At 36.6% G+C, this 20,965-nt stretch overlaps 1 pseudogene; it reads right to left on the bottom strand.

Annotated features, from left to right (window-relative positions):
- Positions 1-2,321: 2,321 nt before the first annotated feature.
- On the bottom strand, positions 2,322-5,831 carry LOC129524824 (large ribosomal subunit protein uL1-like; annotated as a pseudogene).
- Between the last annotated feature and the right edge of the window lie 15,134 nt (positions 5,832-20,965).

The following is a 20,965-nucleotide window of genomic DNA, read 5'->3' as shown; positions in this document are numbered from 1 at the left end:
AAAATCTTAAATCATTATTTTACCTTTTTACAAATACAATACATGCAAAACTTTTTTTGCAAACAATAAAGTTAACAGAAATATATGGCACTAACATAACAACATACAGCTGCCATTCTACTGACTCTCAGGAACAAAATAAAAACAAGACTTACCAAGATGCTCTGGGTTTTCTTCTGTTAGTGTTAAAACTTCAGATTTATAATCTCCTCTATATTATATAGATTTTAGCCATGATAATGTCCATCTGTGGTACATTGTTAAAAACCATGGGACTTCATGTCAGTTCAAACTGTATATATAGTATGCACATTTTGTGAATGTGTATCTACAGAATATATATAATGTAGATGAGAGATTTAGTGACTTTTGATATGAGTTTGGTGCAGGTGGATTACTGAGGCCAAGTGAGGTACATACTAATTCAGTACTTTAAATGCAGGCATTCAATATTCTTTACGATGCCCAGATATGTATAGTACCTGTCCCATGCAGTGTACGCACTGTCATGTTAAATCCAGAACTTACACATCAGAGCCTGTGATATTTTATTTGTAGAAAATCAACTTGAATCTTTAAATTATTACTGGTAGGTGATTATAAATCTGCTTTACCCTTTATCTAAAAAACTAAATCCTTGTGGCATTAAGATTTTCTTTCTCCAACCCCAGTTTCTGTTTCTTAGAGACACATTGCTGGTCAACCAATTGAATGGCAATATTTAGGGGAAAGACAGAAATAATTCCTACCATCTGAATTTTTTTCAGAATTGGGAAGGGAGAAAAACTATCCCCAAAGACAATGAAAATCCATTCTAGCAAGATGATGCAATGACCTGCAAAGAAAAGTGCACTCCAGGCACACCCAGGGGCACAGTGAAAAGGCTCTCCACAGGGTGGTCACTGAGTACTTCAATGAGCAGAATAGGGGTGGGAGGATCGATATGATAGGATATCATGACTTGACACTAGACTCAGGCGTATTAACATTCCAGCCAGTACTGCCACACCTTGAGTGTGTCATCTTGAAAAGATTTGTTTTCTTATTCCAACTTGCATTTTATTAAGTACACAATACATTTTATTGACAGACCTTGAAAGATAGGAAAATATTCTCAAAAAAACATAAAAATGTGACTATCAGAAAAAATCTAATGATATATTTAATTTGTTATTCTTATTTTTATTTGTTCTTCTCCTGAGAATGTGTAATAAGTGTCTGTGGTCTGTACCTTCCGGGGGTGGTTTCAAGCAGAATCTCAGGGCTTAGTTTTAGGGATATTCCTGGGTGAGAAGGAAAAATTCTTTTACTTTATACCTGCAGAGAAATTGATACAGTTCCACAAGAAATTGTGGTAGATCAATTGGTGATTTACAAAAAAAAAAAAAAAAAGTCTGTTTCTCTTTTCTGTACGGTGGAGTATTTGTGATAGTGGATAAATGTATTCTGTAGGTTGGTGCGGTGGCTCATGCCTATAATCCCAGCAATTTGGGAGGCTGAGGCAGGTGGATCACCTGAGGTTGGGAGTTCGAGACCAGCCTGACCAACATGGAGAAACCCCATCTTTACTAAAAACACAATATTAGCGAGTTGTGATGGCACATACCTGTAATCCCAGCTACTGGGAAGGCTGAGGCAGGAGAATAGCTTGAACCCGGGAGGCGGAGGGTGTGGTGAGCCAAGATCATGCCATTGCATTCCAGCCTGGGCAACAAGAGTGAAACTCCATCTCAAAAAACAAAACAAACAAACAAAAACTAAATGAATAACCTTGACTGGAAATTAGAGACCTAAGCCCGTTGACTGCAGGCTAAGGCCAATCTTGACCTGTCAAAGGAGTTCATGAATAGCACAGTCATTTTTTCCTGGGGAGCTTCCCCTGCAGCTGTCCCAGCCTGCTCAGAGCAGCCATTGAAGGAGGCTTTATATTGAGTGAAGCTACAGAGCCCTGGAAAGCTGGGAATGCACAGGCAGACATGGTGAGAGTTGAGATGGGAGGCGGGTTGTGATGTCCTCTGTGAGGGTGTAATTGTTATTATCCTGAGGCTGTTTCTTGATACTGTCAAATAAATTCAGATGAAGGTAAGAAGTGACTTTATTCTAAAGGAGTATTGCGATGGGAAAGCACCAAGCATCAAATCTACAAGCATCTCAAAAGAGGCAGAAAAGGGCTGTGTTTCATATGGAGGAACAAACAAGATTAGAAGGGAGGTGGGAGAAAGAGAGGATGATGGAGAATGGCAAAATCAGATTCAAGGGTAGAAAATGTTTCACCCTAAAGTCAGCCTTTTCTTAGGAGGGGCATAAAGGTGGGGTGTATGTTAGCTCAGACTGAAGGTGGACCAGAGTCCAGGAGCCTGAGGAAAGGAGAGAAACTTAAGTAAAGTTCGTTTAACAAGTATTTTGCTCTGAACACTGAAGACAAAATTATTTGTTGATGAGGGAAAAATGAGAATTTAGAGAGTCTGTGAATTTGTGATATCTAAAAGAGGAAGTAGCATCTAAGTCATAATAAAAAGGATATTTATTTGCAGTAAGCTGTTCCTACAGAACACAAAGGATGCAGGGTTCTTAATCATGGCTGTTTACCAGGATTTACTACCCACCCCATTTTTTCCCTGCTTTACTTTGTCCTACACATTTCTTTTTTCTGTTTGGTTTTCCTGAGTCGTATCCTATATAATAACCTGGTAAACACAGGTAAAGTTTCTCTGCTAAGTTCTGTGAGTAGTTTTATCAAATTATTAAACTTGAGCAAGGGGGTTATGGAAGTCCATGATTTATGGACAGTAGCTCAGAAGTATAGATGGGATCGCTGGAACCCAGGAGGCAAAGGTTACAGTGAGCTGAGATTGCACTATTGCACTCCAGGGTGACAGAGTGAGACTCTGTCTTAAAAATAAATAAATAAATAAATAAATAAATACATAAAATATTTTAAATAAAATCTTGTTTTAACCAATTATTTTTTGTATTCATGTAATTTTGTTAATATCAAAGACCCACCTCTAGAAAAACTATTATAATTTTCTTCTTAATTATACCCAGCTAAAGTATACAACCTCATTTTCTAAAAAAAAACACAAAGTTTCTATTAACTAACCTTTCTACAACCTATGTAGATAATGCACAACATGCTTAAACTTTCTGTTTTGCCTAAATATTTCTCTTTCTTGAACAACCTAGTCATTTTAGGACAAAAAATTTACCACACAAAATGCCTTCTTATGTAAAATTGTTTTTCTTTTAACCTTATCAAAAATACCTCTTTATATCTTTAACTTTCTTACATCTCTTATTTCCTGGTTTCTTTTACCTTGTTTTGTACATAACTTTTAAAGAAGCTTTGAATTAAACAGAGATATTTACCTTTTAATAAGAACATTTAAAAAATGTTTTCCTGTGTTTTAAGTTGGAAATTACCCAGCTACTTAACATCTATTAATAACCTTAGATCCCCAATCATATGGCAAGTCTCTTTACAAGCATTTATTCCATTACATTTACCAGATTAATTTATTTAATATTTTAGCTAGATTTTTTTTTCTGAGACAGTTTAACTCTTGATGCCCAGGCCAGAGTTCAGTGGTGTGGTCTCAGCTCACTGCAACCTCCACCTCCCCAGTTCAAGTGATTCTCCTGCTCCAGCCTCCTGAGTAGCTGGGACTACTGGTGCCCACCACTGTGCCCAGCTAATTTTGGTATTTTTAATAGAGACAGGGTTTCATCATATTGGCCAGGCTGGTCTCGAACTCCTGGCCTCAGGTGATCTGCCTGCCTCGGACTCCTATAGTGCTGGGATTACAGACGTTAGCCACCATGCCCCGACTTTACCTAGATTATTTATGAAAACTTTGATAGTCATTGTTTAAAGTGAATTCCCTGTTAATCATTTTTATAGCTGTGAAATTCAGATGTTTATTTAAATGAGACTCTTAAGGTTAAATATAAGGGTACTTTTTACCAATAACTCAGAACTTATCTGTTTTCATTAAACCAAGATATTTCATGTCCTATTTATCAAAAATTACACAAGCAAAGATCATTCTGTCTTGGGCTGGGTTTTATACTTTTATAACCCTTATGGCAAATCTTCCAGTATTCTGCAGGAATAATCATGAAATCACTTGATCAACAAATGCAAACAAAAATGCTAATAATTCTTACAACATTTCTAATATTGTTTTGCCAATAATTTGAAAGCCAGCTTATTTATAAAAAAAATTACTTAAGTCACAAGAACTTGAAAAAGCATTTGACTGGTCTTTTTTCTTGATAAAGTGGTTGATTTGTGCACTTTTATTTTTCTTTAAGCCAATGAATTAGAGCTCTTTATTTACAGTAGAGAAACATTGTGTACACAACACATAAATACGTAAATCTATTAGGCATGCTGACAGAAGTATGTCTTACAGATTCAGAAGACCTCTTTTTCTCCTCTCCTAGACCTTTACATTTTTTTGTCTTTTTATTTTTGTTTTTTATCTTATTTTATTTAAATGGGTTTTTGGGGAACAGGTGGTGTTTGGTTACATGCATAAGTTCTTTAGTAGTGATTTCTGAGATTTTGGTGTACCCATCATCTGAGCACTGTACACTGAAAAATGTGTTGTATTTTATCTTTCACCCACTCCCTACCCTTTCCCCCAAGTCCCCAAAGTGTACTGTATCATTCTTACGCCTTTGCATCCTCATAGCTTACCTCCCACTTATCAGTGAGAACATATAATGTTTGATTTTCCGTTCGTCAGTTACTTCACTTAGAATAATGGTCTCCAGTTTCATCCACGTTGCTATGAATGCCATTATTTTGTTCCTTTTTATGGGTGAGTAGTATCCATGGCATAAATGAGGTCTAGGGAACTCCAAGGCTACTTAGAGTAGGTGGGATAGAGACATGGGTGAGAGTGGATAATTCTTATTCTCTAGGTCCTCCCTGCTTCATGGGTGCAAGCTGCTTTGGCACCTATGGGCGGCACCTGCCAAGGTTGCCAGGACTCAGGGATCCAAGGATGGAAGAGGGAAAGAGGGCACTCTTCTTTCTCTCCCACACATACCCCGGGTATATCTGCTAGGAAGAGAAGCGAACCAGGCACGCCTGCTCCCTTCTTTCTAAATGGGTAGCCATTCATCTTCAGTTTGTGACCCTTTTGAATGCATCCTGAAACACTGGGACTCCTTTGATAAAAACAACTTTTCCTTTCTCCTCCTCTGTCCTCTCCATACTGTGGGACACTTTCCTCAGATGCATTCTCCGAACTGGAAAAAGTTAATTTCCCAAACCTTAAACTGGTTGGCTTAGCATTGGGCTCAGGGGAAGGGAACCCAGAAGCCCAATATGCTGGCAAAAAGTTCAAGTTTTGTTGTTGTCGTTGTTGTTTTACCAGTTGGGCTTTTGGCTTCCCTCTCCCTGTGCAAACTGGTGAAAGGCCTTGGGACTTTTGAGCTGTCCTTACCCTTCCTCTTGTTTTGTTTTGAAACATGTTTTCTAATGATTCTGATGCCAAAAGAGCATCCTACTTCTTGGCCAGCTTCTTGACCAGTTTCTTATTCTGGTTGAATTTTTTCAGCACCTCGATGTCCATGTGTGGGATATCCACAGCCTTGGCCTCATTACAGTGCTGCTGTTTCTCCAGGACACACACAGAACTTAGAGCGGGGAGTGGACTTAAGCCTGATGGTGCCCGAGAAGCATTTGTCCTGGAGGTCATAGTCCATCAAACTTATCTGCAACTCCAGTCTCCAAAAACTTGGGGCACTTGCACTCGTCCCCATGCAGGGCCTTCCTGCACCACCTCATACAGGGTGTCCTGAGAGACTTTACTGCTCATGGCTCCTCATGCCATGGTAATTGGAAAAGGAGCTTCAGTAACTTTTATCTTACAAAAATTTGTTCATTTTATCTACACTGATAAATTTCTTATCGTGAATTTGTTCATAACATCCCCTTATTATTTTTTATTTTGTGTAGGATCTGCTGTGATGTCCTGTTTCTCACAGAGATATTTGGAATTTGTATCTTCTCTTTTTTTTTCCTTATCTGTATTGCTAAAAGTTGATCCATTTTATCGACATCTTCAAAGAATCAGACTTCTGATTCACTGATTTTTGTGGGCATGGTTTTGTTTTCTGTTTTCTCTTTTATTGAATTCTGCTCTTTATTATTTCTATTCCCTTGTCTACTTGAGTTTAATTTGTTCTTTTTCCTTTTTACATTTTTAAAATATACATTTATCACTTAAAGCCCTTCTCTTCTCTTCTTTTCTTTTTCCTTTCTTTTCTTTATTGAGACAGAGTCTTGCTCTATCAACCAGGCTGGAGTGCGGTGGCAAGATCTTGGCTCACTGCAACCTCCGCCTCCTGGGTTTAAACAATTCTCATGCCTCAACCTCCCAAGTGGTTGGGATTACAGGTGCATGCCACCACACTCAGCTAATTTTGTATTTTTAATAGAGATGGGGCTTCACCATGTTGGCCAGGCTGGTCTCGAACTCCTGGCCTCAAGTGATCCGCCCACCCCGGCCTCCCAAAGTGCTGGGATTACAGATGTGAGCCACTGCTCCTGGCTTTCTAAAATTCTTTTAACTTGATTGAGACTTGTTTTAAAGCCTAGAATAGATCCATTTTGGTAAATAGTCTATGTGCTTCTCTATGAGGATTTTTCTCTCTCTGGTTTTCTGCCCTGCCAACTCTAGCCTTTCTAAAATCCCGACTCTTTCTCCTCAGCTTAGGGATTGTGGTGGACTCTTTTGAGGTCCTGCTTTTCTGTGCCATGGCAAGGAAGGTCACTCAGTGTGGGTCTGGCCCTCAGCAGGATGCTCTGGGCTGGTGATGTACATTTGCAGGTTACCAATATGTACAGCGAGGGGTGCCTTGGGAGTAAATTAAAGTCCCTCAGGAAAGGGGTACAGAGTGAGAAGAGCACATAGGTCTATTATTCCTTAAATAAAGGAATTCTATTTATTTAGTGGAGTGCTCCATAAATGTGAGTTCAGTGAAGCTGGTTGGTAGTATTTTTTAATTCCTCTATGTACATATTGAAATGTTATTTACTTGTTCTATCCACTAATGAGAAAGGGGTTTCAAAGTCACTAAATAACTGAAGACGTTAGAATTTCTCTTCAAGTTCTGTTAGCTTTTGCTTTATGTTTTTTGAAGCTCTCATTAGGTCATTAAGTGCATAAAAGTTTAGTTCTGTTCTGTCCTTTTGATGAATTTACCCCTTTACCATTGTAAAATGACTCTATTACATCTGTCTCAAATTTTGATACTTTTGGCCATTATATTTTTCAAATATTTTTTCTGTCTCTTCCTCTCCTTCAGAGACTGCAAGGACATATATATTAGATTTTTTGTGTTGTCACTGATATTCTGTTCAGTCTACTGTTTTTTGTCTTTTCATGGAGTTCATTAATCTTTTCACATGTTGTGTCTAATCTGCTGTTAATCCCATTCAGTGTATTTATTATTTCTAGAATTTAGATGTGTGTCTTTTTTTATATCCTTTAAAATCTCTCTGTAGCATACTTAGCTTCTCAAACATATAGAATATAGTTACAGTATAGTTACAGTATTTGTTTTAATATCTGTGCCTACTAATCTGTGTCATTTCTGAGTTGGCTTCAATTGCTTAATTATTTTTCTCAGTGTGGATCATAGTTTCCTGTTTCGTGGCATGTCTGGTAGATATTACTAGATGCCAGAGTGATTTTATTCTGTGCTGGATATTATCATGTTTTAAAAAATATTCTTTCCTTTTGTTATGAGGTATAGTTACTATTTACTGGTGAACAATTTGGGTTTTTTGAGGCTTTTTTTTTTTTTAAAGAGACAGGGTCTCACCATGTTGCCCAGGCTGGAGTGCAGTGGCTGTTCGCAGGCCACTGTGCCCAAATTTAAGGCTAGCTTTTTATGATTTTTTTCTTTTTTTCTTTAAGGAGAGACCAAAGCAGCCATGAGTCTAGGGCTAATTGTTTTGTGTTTTCTTTTCCAGACAGTACCTTTCTAATTACTCTATTTCTCATGTGTTACAAGATATGTGTCCACTCCGAGTGGAACGCCAACTCTTTCTGGCCTTGTTTGTGGGTTATTCCATCTGCTTCTTCCAGGCAGGTGTGCCCCAGGTGACAGGTAGCTCCTCACAGCTGTGTGCCAGTCAGCACTCAGCTGAAGACTCAAGGAGACCTGAAGATCTTCACCGCTTCTCTATGAGGATTTTTCTCTCTCTGGTTTTCTGCCCTGCCAACTCTAGCCTTTCTAAAATCCCGACTCTTTCTCCTAAACTTAGGGATTGTGGTGGACTCTTTTGAGGTCCTGCTTTTCTGTGCCATGGCAAGGAAGGTCACTCAGTGTGGGTCTGGCCCTCAGCAGGATGCTCTGGGCTGGTGATGTACATTTGCAGGTTACCAATATGTACAGCGAGGGGTGCCTTGGGAGTAAATTAAAGTCCCTCAGGAAAGGGGTACAGAGTGAGAAGAGAAAATCCTAAGATAGAGCCCTAAGGAACATGGAAATATATGTAGGAAGTGAAGTGATAAGTCTATTATAAGGATTTTAGAGAAATGCCCCTAAGCCATTTGTAGTCTAGAGTTTCTGATATGATTCCAGAGTGTAGTCATTATCCAGAAATTTGATAAGTCACCAGATGAGATTACTCTGGGTCTACTGGGTGACCTGCTTCCTTTGGGAACATCACTAGGAGATCAAGATAACAGCACATCTAGAATCATAGGAAAGGCCCATAGGGCCAGGAATACCATATCTCCACACATGAAGGCAGTGTTCAACCTTAGTTTCTACACTAATAGACCACCATGGAAATTAACAAAAACTGGTAATAATAACAATAACTATAGTGAAAATTAAGTAGAAAATGAAGAAATCAAAAAGAAAATGAAAAAGGGAAAAGTCTGCATCTATAAAACAGACAGATTTTGGATTCCTAGACCTAAATTAAACACCCAGACTGTCTCCTACTGTTTGGTTCACCTTGGACAGCTTAATAGCCAAATGTCTTTGAGTCGCAGTTTGCATATTTTTCATATAGGGAATAATTGTATTAGAACTTTCGGCTTTGTAGATTTTAAGACCTGTACACATAAAAAGTGTTCTTTTTAAGACTTGACCATGATTTTGTTTTAAAAAAAATTGTCATGGTAAATAAATGAAAAATAATATGAATAATTTTAATTTTTGGATAATTTTTGTACATTTATCTTTTTTACCTCTAGGGTCATAGTTTCCTAAAGGTAAATTCCTTTTTTTTGCTCTTTAAAATTTTTTTATACCAAAAAAAAAAAAAAAAAATGAGATGAGGTCTCAGTATGTTGGCCAGGGTAGTCTTGAATTCTTGGCCTCAAGCAATCCTCCCACCTCGGCCTCCCAAAGTGCTAGGACTACAGGCATGAGCCACCACACCCAGCCTAGGTGCAAATTCCTTTTAAGAGCTTGTTCAATGATATAAAAGCCCAGTTTGAAAATTTCAAGTGTAATGCTTTCTCTAGTTAGAGATAATATATCTCTATTTCTGTATTTGAGTTAAAACATGTTTGTTAAGGATATGACATTCAAATATTTTGAATATTAACATTTTTTAATATTTACTTATTGACCAAGAAAGCAATTCTTTTCATATGCATGTAAACTGCTGTGAAAGTACAGATTGGCTGGTGCTGATGCTATGTAATAGCATTTTAAATTTTGTTTTGTCTTGTGAAGTTTAGATGATAAACTTGTTTATGGATTCTCCTTAAAACTTGCTTCCCTTGATTAAATTCAATAAAAACAGAAAAGTGTAGTTGGAATTGATTTCTGGAATTGTACCTGTTAAGGATTTGAAAATTAATGTCTCTTGGTTCCCTGAAGTTTGATATTATTTATGCGGCTCTTATTCTATCATTTGAATGTAAGCTTTCACTTTTGATGAGGTGGAAATTAAATGAGGCTAAGGAAAGTAGTGGCATGACCTTATATTGTTATAGTACATTGTTCCAAGGAGATATTTAAAAATGAATATCAGAGTCTGAATTTTTCTTCTTTGGTAAATGAAAATGGAAATAACTAGCTAAACTGCTTCTTTTAATGGAATTTAATAATATAAAATTAAACTAATAGAAGTTAAAATAAATTTGTGAGAGTTATGAAAGTACTTCCAAGAGCATATAAAGTAGCTAGAGTTCTTACTTATTTATTGTTATTTATTACAGCATTCAGAATAAAGAGAAACAAATCATTGACATTGTCTTTGTTAGGATTCATTCATTGAATGCCCACTATGTACCTGGTATGGTATTTTCAAGCTGCTCTCTTCAGAATTATTATTGAGGTAACTAATTATATTTTCCTGGGTTAGAGTATCTTCTGGACTAGATTAATGTGAATATTATTACATTACTTTAAACCTTGCTAAAAGCTTTTTGTTTGTTTGTTTCCATTTATGATGTCTAGGGAAACTGGATAAAATGAAAAAAAGTTTAATCACTTTTTTCTATTGTAAAACGAGTGGCTTCTTGAAAGTTTTTTTGGGTAAAGGAGATGATGATATGACCACGTATTAGAATATTATGCAAAAATTTAGAACTATGCTATGAAAGAACATTTAAGGACACTAACATACCATTGAGTGCAAAAAGCAGAATATAGACCTTAATTACAGCATGATACAATTTTATCATTGTTAGATGGGCAGATGGAATATAGGAAAGAACAAGAATGAAATATAAATGGCAGTTAGGTCTCAGAAGGATTATGAGTGATTTTCTTTTTTCATTATGAGGGCTTTTTTCAAAACAGTTAAAAGCAAATGTTTTCTGATTATAGAAACAATGAATATCATTAAAATAAATGAAAACTGATGTCCAGTAGAAAACATTTTCAAAATTTAAAGATATTATTTAAAATTATTTTTTAAGCCACCACAAAGAAAATAAATTACAAAATTTATGTTTTTTTTCATTAGGGTGTATTTATCATGATCCTTTTAATGTTCACAAATGAACTACTAAAGGCAGGTAAATTTGATGGATGAACATGTACTAAGTAGGATTTATTTTAGATGATACTTTAGGGCCCTGGTTCAAAAGTGTGGCCCACGGATCAGCAGCAGTAACATCTCTTGAAAACTTGTTACAAGTACATACTTGGGGCCCAGCAATGTATGTTTTTACTAGTGATTTTGATCCATGCTTAAATTTGGGAAATATTGCTTTAGGATTTTGAGTTATGAGACTGAGCTAGAACAATTCCTCAAAAATTTTATTCTAGAAAATTTCCATCTAACATTTGCCTTCTCTCTTCTTATTTCTCCCTATTTCTCTCTGCCTCTCTGTTACACATAACTTACAGTTTTTGTTGAATGTTTATATATTTACCTTGTTTCTCCAAAATATATGAGGCATGTAAATACAGGTGTTAAAAATGCAACAATATACTAACAATAACAAAGACTCATTTACTGCTATCTATCTTCTATGTATTGTTTTAAGTACTTTACATATAGTATGTCATTTAACTTAATTATTAATAATAACCCTACGAAACAGTTATTAATAAATCCCCATTTTACAGACAAGGAACCTGAAGCACATGGCTAAATAACTTGCTAAGAGCATACATCCAATAAATGGCAGAATCCAAGCAATCTTATTTTGCAGCCTGAGCCCGCAAACAGTTCACTGTGGTGTTTCTTGAAAGTAAAATTAGTGGAGTGACAACAGCGAGTTGGCCCCAGTCTTTACTCCCTCCAACAGAAAGATTAACCAGCAACTATCCACAGACAAAAATATGTTATTGAAACTCCACAGTGTAGGAATAAGCCTGAGTCAATGCTTTTCTTCATTTCCATGGAACTAAATAAAATTCCCCATTGAAAGCTGAAAGAAACAGTCTTGCTTTGACCATGTCATCCCTCCCTCTTCCTCAAGTTGCCACAGCACCACACAGGATTCCCCAGGGCTCATGGTTCCTACAGTCAAAAAAGAGAGGTGAGGAGGTAGACATCTAACTTCTCTGACACTTCCCAGGAAGCCTACTCCACCCCCACCTCACAGGAAACAGGAAACAGGAGGATATGGCACAGCCAGATCACCTGGGGTCACAACGAAACAAAGCAAGAGGGCAGAGCCCACGGAGACCAGTGGGTAGATCTTGATGAAAGCTCAGTGTACCTGCCAGCAGTACGTGATCAGAGATATCAGGTAATAGCATAGGTCACCTGCAAAGTCAAGCTGGTCACTCCCAGAAGAGGTGGGAAGGACTACTAGGCTTGAATCCCTCAATAGCCAGCCTCCATGTCCAGCCTTTGACCCTACCCCTAGGAGCTCCTCAGGGAATGAGGAAACCCTTTCCCTACCCACTGGCGGTGAATTTCCACAACGAGTAGACACTGGATCTGCCATAAACTGAAGCTTAATGTTTCACACAGCCCCAAAGCCTATCCCCTAGACCCTACATAGCGAGAAAGACAATCACTGCTGCAAATTTTGACAATAAGCAGGTATTAGTTTTGCCACAGTCAGGAATATAATATGCTGAGCATAGCGTTTGGTCCATTCATCACAATCCAATTAACTTTAGGGTCCCTCCTGCAACTTTGTCCAACTGATGAGTCCAGATAGCAGTATATTCCAGCTGGAGAATATACTCTGTAGCCCAGCCAGATCAGAAGTGACTTTAGTGCCCACACAGAAGCTCAGCCTCATAGCAGGGCTTAGCTGGTGGTCTTGCTGGATAGCAGAGCATAGCTAGCTGTTCCACCCAAATCCAGAGAAAAGGCAGTGACCCAGACATCTAGAGAACCTGAATGCAAGCTCTGCCTGCCCAGATTCATTACCAGCTGGCCCATTCAGAATTATAGCATAGACTAACTAGTGAAGGTCTATCTCTGCCAAAGAACTCTTATAAATGCCAGAAAAGGTGGCTTTCTCTGAAAATGCATAAACAGCAATGCAGGAACACAAAGATTACACAGATTTGAGAAATCATGACACCTCCAAAAGAAACTAAGAAAGCTCCAACAATGGACACTAAAGAAAGGGAAATTTATGAAATGACAAAAAAATTTAGAATAATCCTCTTAACAAAGTTAAGTGAACTTCAAAAACATATAGATAAAAATTGAATAAAATGTGTAAAACAATACATGAACAATATGAGAAGTTTGACAAAGAAATAGAAACAATTAAAAAATACCCAAATAGAAATCCTAGAGATGAAGAATACAATGCTTGAACTGAAAAATGCAATAAAAACTTCAACAGTCTGCTTGATCAAATTGAAGAAAGAATGAATGAACTCGAAGACAGTACTTATGAAATTTCCCAATCAAAGGAGCAAAAGGAAAAAAAGAAAAAGAATAAAGTAGGACCGTGGGAATTATGGGACACCACTGAGGCCTAACCTATGCATAATACACATTTCACAAGGAGAAGACAGAGTAAAAGGGCTGGAAAACATATTGAAAGAAATATTGGATCAAAAAGTCATTAATGGCCGGGCACAATGGCTCACGTCTGTAATCCCAGCACTTTGGGAGACCAAGGCAGATGAATCACCTGAGGTTAGGAGTTTGAGACCAGCCTGGCCAACATGGTGAAACCCCGTCCCTACTAAAAATACAAAAAATTAGCCAGGTGTGGTGGCGGGCACCTGTAATCCCAGCTACTTGGAAGGCTGAGGCAGAAGAATCGCTTGAACCTGGGAGGCGGAGGTTGCAGTGAACCAAGATAATGCCATTGCACTCCAGCCTGGGCAACAAGAGCAAAATTCCGTCTCAAAAAAAAAGAAAAAGAAAAAAATGTCATTAATTGAGGAAAGAAACCAACAGCTAGGTACAGAAAATGTAGAGGTCATCAACTAAGTTCAACCCAAAAAGGAGTTCACCAAGACATACAATAATCAAACTATCAAAAATCAAAAACAAAAAATTTCTGAGAGCAGCAAGAGACAAGCAATATATTACCTACAAAGAAGTCTCAATACAATCATCAGTAGACTTCTCAGCAGAAACTCTCTAGGCCAGTGGGATAGTATTTTCAAAGTGCTGAATGAAAAAAAAAAACAACCCTGCCAACCAAGAATGCTCTAACCACCAAAGCTTTCAGAAATGAGAGAAATAAAAGCTTTCCCAGGCAAATAAAAGCTAAGAAAATTCATCATGATTAGGCCTCTCTTACAGGAATTACTAAAAGAAATTCTTTAAGCTAAAAAAAAATGCTTCTAACTAGTAACATAATATTTAGAAAAGCACAAAACCTAATGGTATACATAATAAATAGCAATATTCAGAATACCCTAGGACTGTAATCGTGGTATGTAACATAATTTTATCCCTAGTGTAATGGTTAAAGGATGGAATTATTAATAACGACTATAGCTAAAATAAATTGTCAGGAGATATATATTATAAAATGTTAATTTAGACATCAAAAGCATAAAATTTGGAAGAGGGGAGTAAAAGTGCAGAATTGTTACATGTAATCAAAGTTAAGCTGTTATCAGTTTGAAGTAGACTGTTATAAGTGTAAGATATTCTAGGAAAGTCTCATGGTAACCAAAAAGTGAAAAAACATTCAAAACATACCACTACAGGAAACCATACACCATAGCAAACTATAAAGGAAAACAACAAGACAGGAAGAAAGAAATAAAGTAACTACAAAACAACCAGAAAACAACAAAATGGCAATAGTAAATCTTTATGCAACTGTAACCTTGAATGAAAATAGATTAAATTCTCTAATCAAAAGACATAGAGTGATGAATGAACTAAAAAAATGAGACCCAAGTACATACTGCCTACACACTTCACTTTTCAAAGAACACAGAGATTGAACATTAAAGGATGGAAAAAGATATTCCACACAAAAGGAAACCAAATGAGAACAGGGGTAGTGATAGCTACATTAGAGAAAATAGGCTTTAAGTCAAAAAGTATTTTAAAAAGACAAAGAAGGGCATTATATAATGATAAAGGGGTCAATTTATCAGTAGGATATAACAATTATATATGCACCTAACAATGTAGCACCTGAATCTATAAAGGAAATATTAAAGTATCTGAAGGGAAAGGTATATTTCAATACAATGTAAGAGGATTTAATACATCACTTTCAATATTGGATAGACATAAAATCAATAAGAAAACAGTGGACTTGAGCAACATTTTAGACTAACTGGACCTAGCAGACACGTACAAAACATTCCAAACCAACAACAACCAAATACACATTCTTGTCAAGAGCACACAGAACATTTTCCAGAATAAACCATATATTAGGTCACAAGGCAAGTCTAAGCAAATTTAAGAAGATTGAAATCATATCTAGTATTTTTTTCTGATCACAATGGGTTAAGACTAAAAATCTGTAACAGTAAGACTTTCAGAAAACTCACTGAAATTAAACAACATGCTCCTGAATAGCCAGTTGATCAGTGAACAAAATAAAAGGGAAATTAAAAAATGTCTTGAGACAAATGAAAATGGAAACACAACATACCAAAATTTAGGAATGCAGCAAGAGAAGTTCTGAGGGGTGAGTCTGTAGCAATAAGTGCCTATATCAAAAAGAAAAAATATTTCAAATAAACAATGTTACACCTTAAGAAAACATAAAAAGAACAAACTAAGCCCAATGTTAGCAAAAGAAAATAAATAAGAATTATCACAGAAATAAATGAAATAGAAACCAGAAAAATGATTTAAAAAATCAATAAAACTATAAAACTAAGAGTGGTTATTTGAAAAATTAAACAAATTTGACAAACCTTTAGCTGGACTAAGAAGAAAAGACTCAAATAAAATCAAAAATAAAAGTGGAGACATTACAACTGGTAACTACAGAACCACAATCATAAGAAACTATTATGAACTATTATATGCCAACAAATTGGATGACCTAGAATAAATAAATTTCTAGACACATACAACCTATCAAGACTGAATGACAAAGAAATACAAAATCTGAGCAGATGAATAACAAGTGAGGAGATTGAACCAGTAATAAAAAGTCTGTCATCAAGAAAAGCCCAAGGCCTGATGGCTTTGCTGCTGAATGCTGCCAAACATTTAAAGAACTATTACCAATTCCCCACTGACTTTTCTTAAAAAATCACAGAGGAAAGAATACTTCCAAAGTCTTTTTACAAAGTCAGCATTACCCCTATACTTAAGCCAGACAAGGACATCACAAGTAAAGAAAACTACAGGCCAATATCCTTGATAAATATAGATGCAAATATCCTCAACAAAATACTCACAAATAAAATTCAACAACACATGAAAAGGATCATTTACCATGATCAAATGGGATCTATCCCTGGGATGCAAGGATATATCCACATTGACAAATTATTAAATGTGATACACCACATTGACAGAAAAAATAAGTCATATGATCATCACATTGGATGCAGAAAGAAACACTTCACAAAATTTAACATCCTTTCATGGTAAAAAAAATAAACACTCAAATTGTATATAGGAGAAATGTACTTCATAATAAAGGCCATATATAATCTCACAGATAACATTATACTCAATGGTGAAAAATTAGAGCCCTTTCATCTAGATCCAGTATAAGACAAGGATGCCCATTCTCATCACTTCTATTCAACATAGTATTGGACATCCTTGAAAGAAGAGTAAGTTAAGAGAAAGAAATAAAAGGCATCCAAATAGAAAAAGAAGAAGTGAAACTGTTGTTTGCTGATGACATGATCTTGTAGGACAGAAGACCCCAGATTGGGGCTTAGTCCAAGAGGGTTTTGGCTTCACCCAGGAAATAATTCAACAGTAAGCCAGTGGTGGTAGACAGCAATCATATTAAATGGTACTTCTCCTTGAAGAGCACGGCTGACTCATTGGCCACATGCCCAGGGTTCGCATCACAAGGGATCTTGGCAACTTTTATTTATACTCAGATAAATCTGCTTTCAATTATAGGAAAATTAAGGGGTGGATCAATGCAAATTCAGGGTGGATTATTTAGAACTCTCTAGGAAAAAGGCCATAACTTCCAGGTTGTTGGCAAAGGGGGTGGTAACTTCTGGGTCATTGTCATGGCATGTGTAAACTGTCATGGTGCTAGTGGGGAGTGTCTTATGCCTACGAGCAAGGAGGGCAGCTAGGGATCACTTTCTTCATCATCTGCTGGTTCCTGCCAGTTTCTTCACTTTATCCTGTCTGGACCAGATCTTGTTTTGTGACCAGGAAGTAAGTCTTGCTGGTCTCTTACCTCAATCTTACATATAAGAAACTCTAAAGAATCCACCAAAAAAAAAAAAAACAACTGTTAGAGCTTATCAACAAATTTAGTGAAGTTACAGGATATGAAATCAACATGGAAAAATTAGTAGGATTTCTTTTCACTAACAACAAACTTTGGAAAAGAAATCGAAAGAATAATCCCATTTATAATAGCTATAAAAAATAAAATAGGAATAAATTTAATCAAGGAAGTGAAAGACTTTTACACCAAAAAGTATAAAACATTAATGAAAAAAATTGAAGACACAAATATATGGAAATAATTCTGGCTGGAATAATTAATATTGCAAGCCATGTATCTGATAGAGAATTAGTATTCAAAATACGTAAGGAACTCAACTCTATAGAAAGAAAAGAATCTGATTAAGAAATATGCAAAGGACCTGAATAGATATTGTAAGAATTATACTATGCAAAGCAATTTACAGATTTATTGCAATTCTTATCAAAATCCCAATGTCATTTTTCATAGATATAGAGAACACAGTCCTAAAATTCATATGGAACCACACAAAACTCTTAACGGCCAAGGCAATCATTAGCAAAAGGAGCAAAGCCAGAGGCATCACACTACCTGATTTCAATCTATACTGTACTACAAAACAGTAGTAATTAAAGCAACATAGTACTGGCAAAAAAGTAGACACATTGACCAATGGAACAGAAGAGAGAGCACAGAAATTAAACCACACATCTGTGGTCAATTGATTTTTGACAAAGGTGCTAAGAATATACAATGGAAAAAGAGCACTGTCTTCAATAAATGGTATTGGGAAAACTGGATATTCATATGCAAAAGAAATACACTGTATACACACTGTATACAAAAATCAACTCAAAATGGGTTAAAGAAACATAAAACGTGAAAGCGTGAAACTACTAAAACAGGGGAAGAGCTAAATGATATTGGCCTGGATGATAACATTTTTAGATTTCACCTCGAAAGCACAGGCAACAAAGGCAAAAATAAACAAATGGGATTACATTCAAATAAAAAGCTTATTTAAAACAAAGGAATTAGCAGAGTGAAGACACAACCTAGGGATTAGGAGAAAATATTTGCAAACCATATACCTGATAGAAAACTAATATCCAAACTATGCAAGAAACTCAACTCTATGGGAAGAAAATCTAGTAATCTGATTAAGAAATAAGTAAAGGGCTTTTGCAGATATTTCTTTAAAGACATACAAATGGGTAACAGATACATAAAAAATGTTCAGTATCACTAATCATTAGGGAGATGCCAATTAAAACCACAACAAGATATTACTTTACACCTGTTAGAGTGGCTATCATCAAAAGGACAAAAGACTAGCATTGGCAAGGTCTGGAGAAAAGGGAACTTATGCACTGTTGGAAGAAATGTAAATTATTGTAGCCATTATAGAAAACTGTATGGAGATTCCTCAAAAAACTAAAAATAGATTTGCCATATGATCTAGCAGTCCTACCTTTGGGTATTTACCCAAAGATTTTAAATCGGTATGTTGAAGAGATGTCTGCACACCCGTGTTTATTGCACCACTATTCATAATAGCCAAGCTGTGGGATTAACCTAAGTGCCCATCAACAGATGAATGGAGTTTTGAAAATATGGAATGTATGTACAACGAAATAGTATTCAGCCTGAAAAAAGAAAGTTTATAATTTGTAGCAACATGGATAGAATTGGAGAACATATGCTAAGTGATAAGCCAAACACAGAAAGGCAGATTACCACATGTTCTCACTCATATGTGGAATATAAAACAATTGCAGTTATAGAAGTAGAGAGTAGAATGGTGGTTACCAGAGGCTGGTGGGTAGAGGGGATGAGGAGATGATAAACAAAGGGTACAAAGCCTAAGATTGGAGGAATAAGTCTGCTTCTTTTTGAGATCTGTTGCATAGCATAGTGAATATAGATAATAATTGAGTTCTGTACATTGTATCATCAAGAGAGTATAGCTCCAATGTTCTCATCACGAAAATGTCAAATATTTAAGGTGATGGACAGTTTTATAACTTATGATTGTACCTATATTTTAAAAAATCACTTTGTACCTTATAAAACTATAATTTGTCAAAATATAAACTTTAAAAAAATTAGTGAGGAATAAGGGATGAATGAAAAATAAAATGGCAAGATGAATACACAATCTATTCTGCAAGTTTTATATAGTCGCTAAATGTGGCCCATGAATTTGCCTGTAGCACCAGCAGAAAGTAAAAAAGGATAAAATACAAAATTTATAATCATCAAAATATGTAATCAAGCCAGTTTTCAGAAAGGTCACAAATGAGTTTTGAGAGAAACATTTTTTGTGTCTCTGCATTCTCAGAAGGATGCTGTATTAGTCTGTTCTCATGCTGCTAATAAAGACATACCCGAGACTGGGTAATTTATAAAGGAAAGAGAGGTTTTATGGACTCACAGTTCCACATGACTGAGGAGACCTCACAATCATGGTGGAAAGTGAAGGAGGGGCAAAGGCACATCTTACATGGGGGCAGGCAAGAGAGTGTGTGCAGGGGGACTGCCCTTCATAAAACCATCAGATCTCGTGAGACTTACTCACTATCATGAGAACCACATGGGAAAAACCCACCCCCATAATTCAATTACCTCCTGCCTCGTCCCTTCCATGACACATGGGGATTATGTGAACTACAATTCAAGATGAGATTTGGGTGGGGACACAGTCAAATCATATTATATGCCATTGTAATTTTCATTTTGTTCATTCACTATTTATACAATAATTATTTCTTGAACACCTTCTATTTGTTAGGGTTGTGCTGTTTGCTTGAGGATAGAAAGAATAAAACAGGGCCGGGCGCAGTTGCTCATGCCTGTAATCCTGGCACTTTGGGAGACTGAGGTGGGTGGATCACCTGAAGTCAGGAGTTTGAGACTAGCCTGACCAACATGGAGAAACCCCATCTCTACTAAAATTACAAAATTAGCTGGTCATAGTGGTGCAATGCCTGTAAGCTCAGCTACTCAGAAGGCTGAGGCAGGCTGATGCTTGAGCCTGGGAGGTGGAGGTTGCGGTGAGCGGTGATCACGCCATTGCACTCCAGCCTGGAAAACAAGAGTGAAACTCTGTCTCAAAAGGAAAAAAAAAAAAAAGAATAAAACAGAATCCATGTCTTACAGATAAGCAGGGTCTAGGGTAAAAGAATAATGGCTGTATCTTTCTTTGGCTTTCATCACTTTGTGTTTGAGGGAGGAGTAAGAAAATATAATGACAGGCAGGAGCGGACTTGGATTGAGGTTGCAGTAGGAGATGAGGCCTGAAGGAGTATTTGAAACAAAAATGAAGCACTCATGTGGGCTGACAGTGCCTGGTCACAGAAATGCCATTCATTCCTTTGACTTGACTACATCTATTTCTAACTACAATCTGTCATTTAAGGATACCTCTCGATGACCTGGACTCTGAGTTTGGGAGGTTCCTTGGATTCTTAGGAAATCATGTGGCTTTGGTGATAAAGTGAAGCCAGGTGGTAAGAGGATGCAAAGTCAGCTGGTTTCAGAAAGGCTCTGAACTCTGTGTGTGTGTGTGTGTGTGTGTGTGTGTGTGTGTGTGTACCTGTGTATACATACATTTATCACTAACAGAGTGATGTATGCCTGACTGCCTGACCAAAGATGACCCTTTCACCTCTGTAAATAACCCTTAAAAGCTGTACATAGACTTTTAAAATTGCTTTTCC

Source organism: Gorilla gorilla, chromosome 8, assembly GCF_029281585.2.
Source record: "Gorilla gorilla gorilla isolate KB3781 chromosome 8, NHGRI_mGorGor1-v2.1_pri, whole genome shotgun sequence".
NCBI lineage: Eukaryota > Metazoa > Chordata > Mammalia > Primates > Hominidae > Gorilla > Gorilla gorilla.
This window is presented reverse-complemented; position numbering and strand designations above follow the sequence as displayed.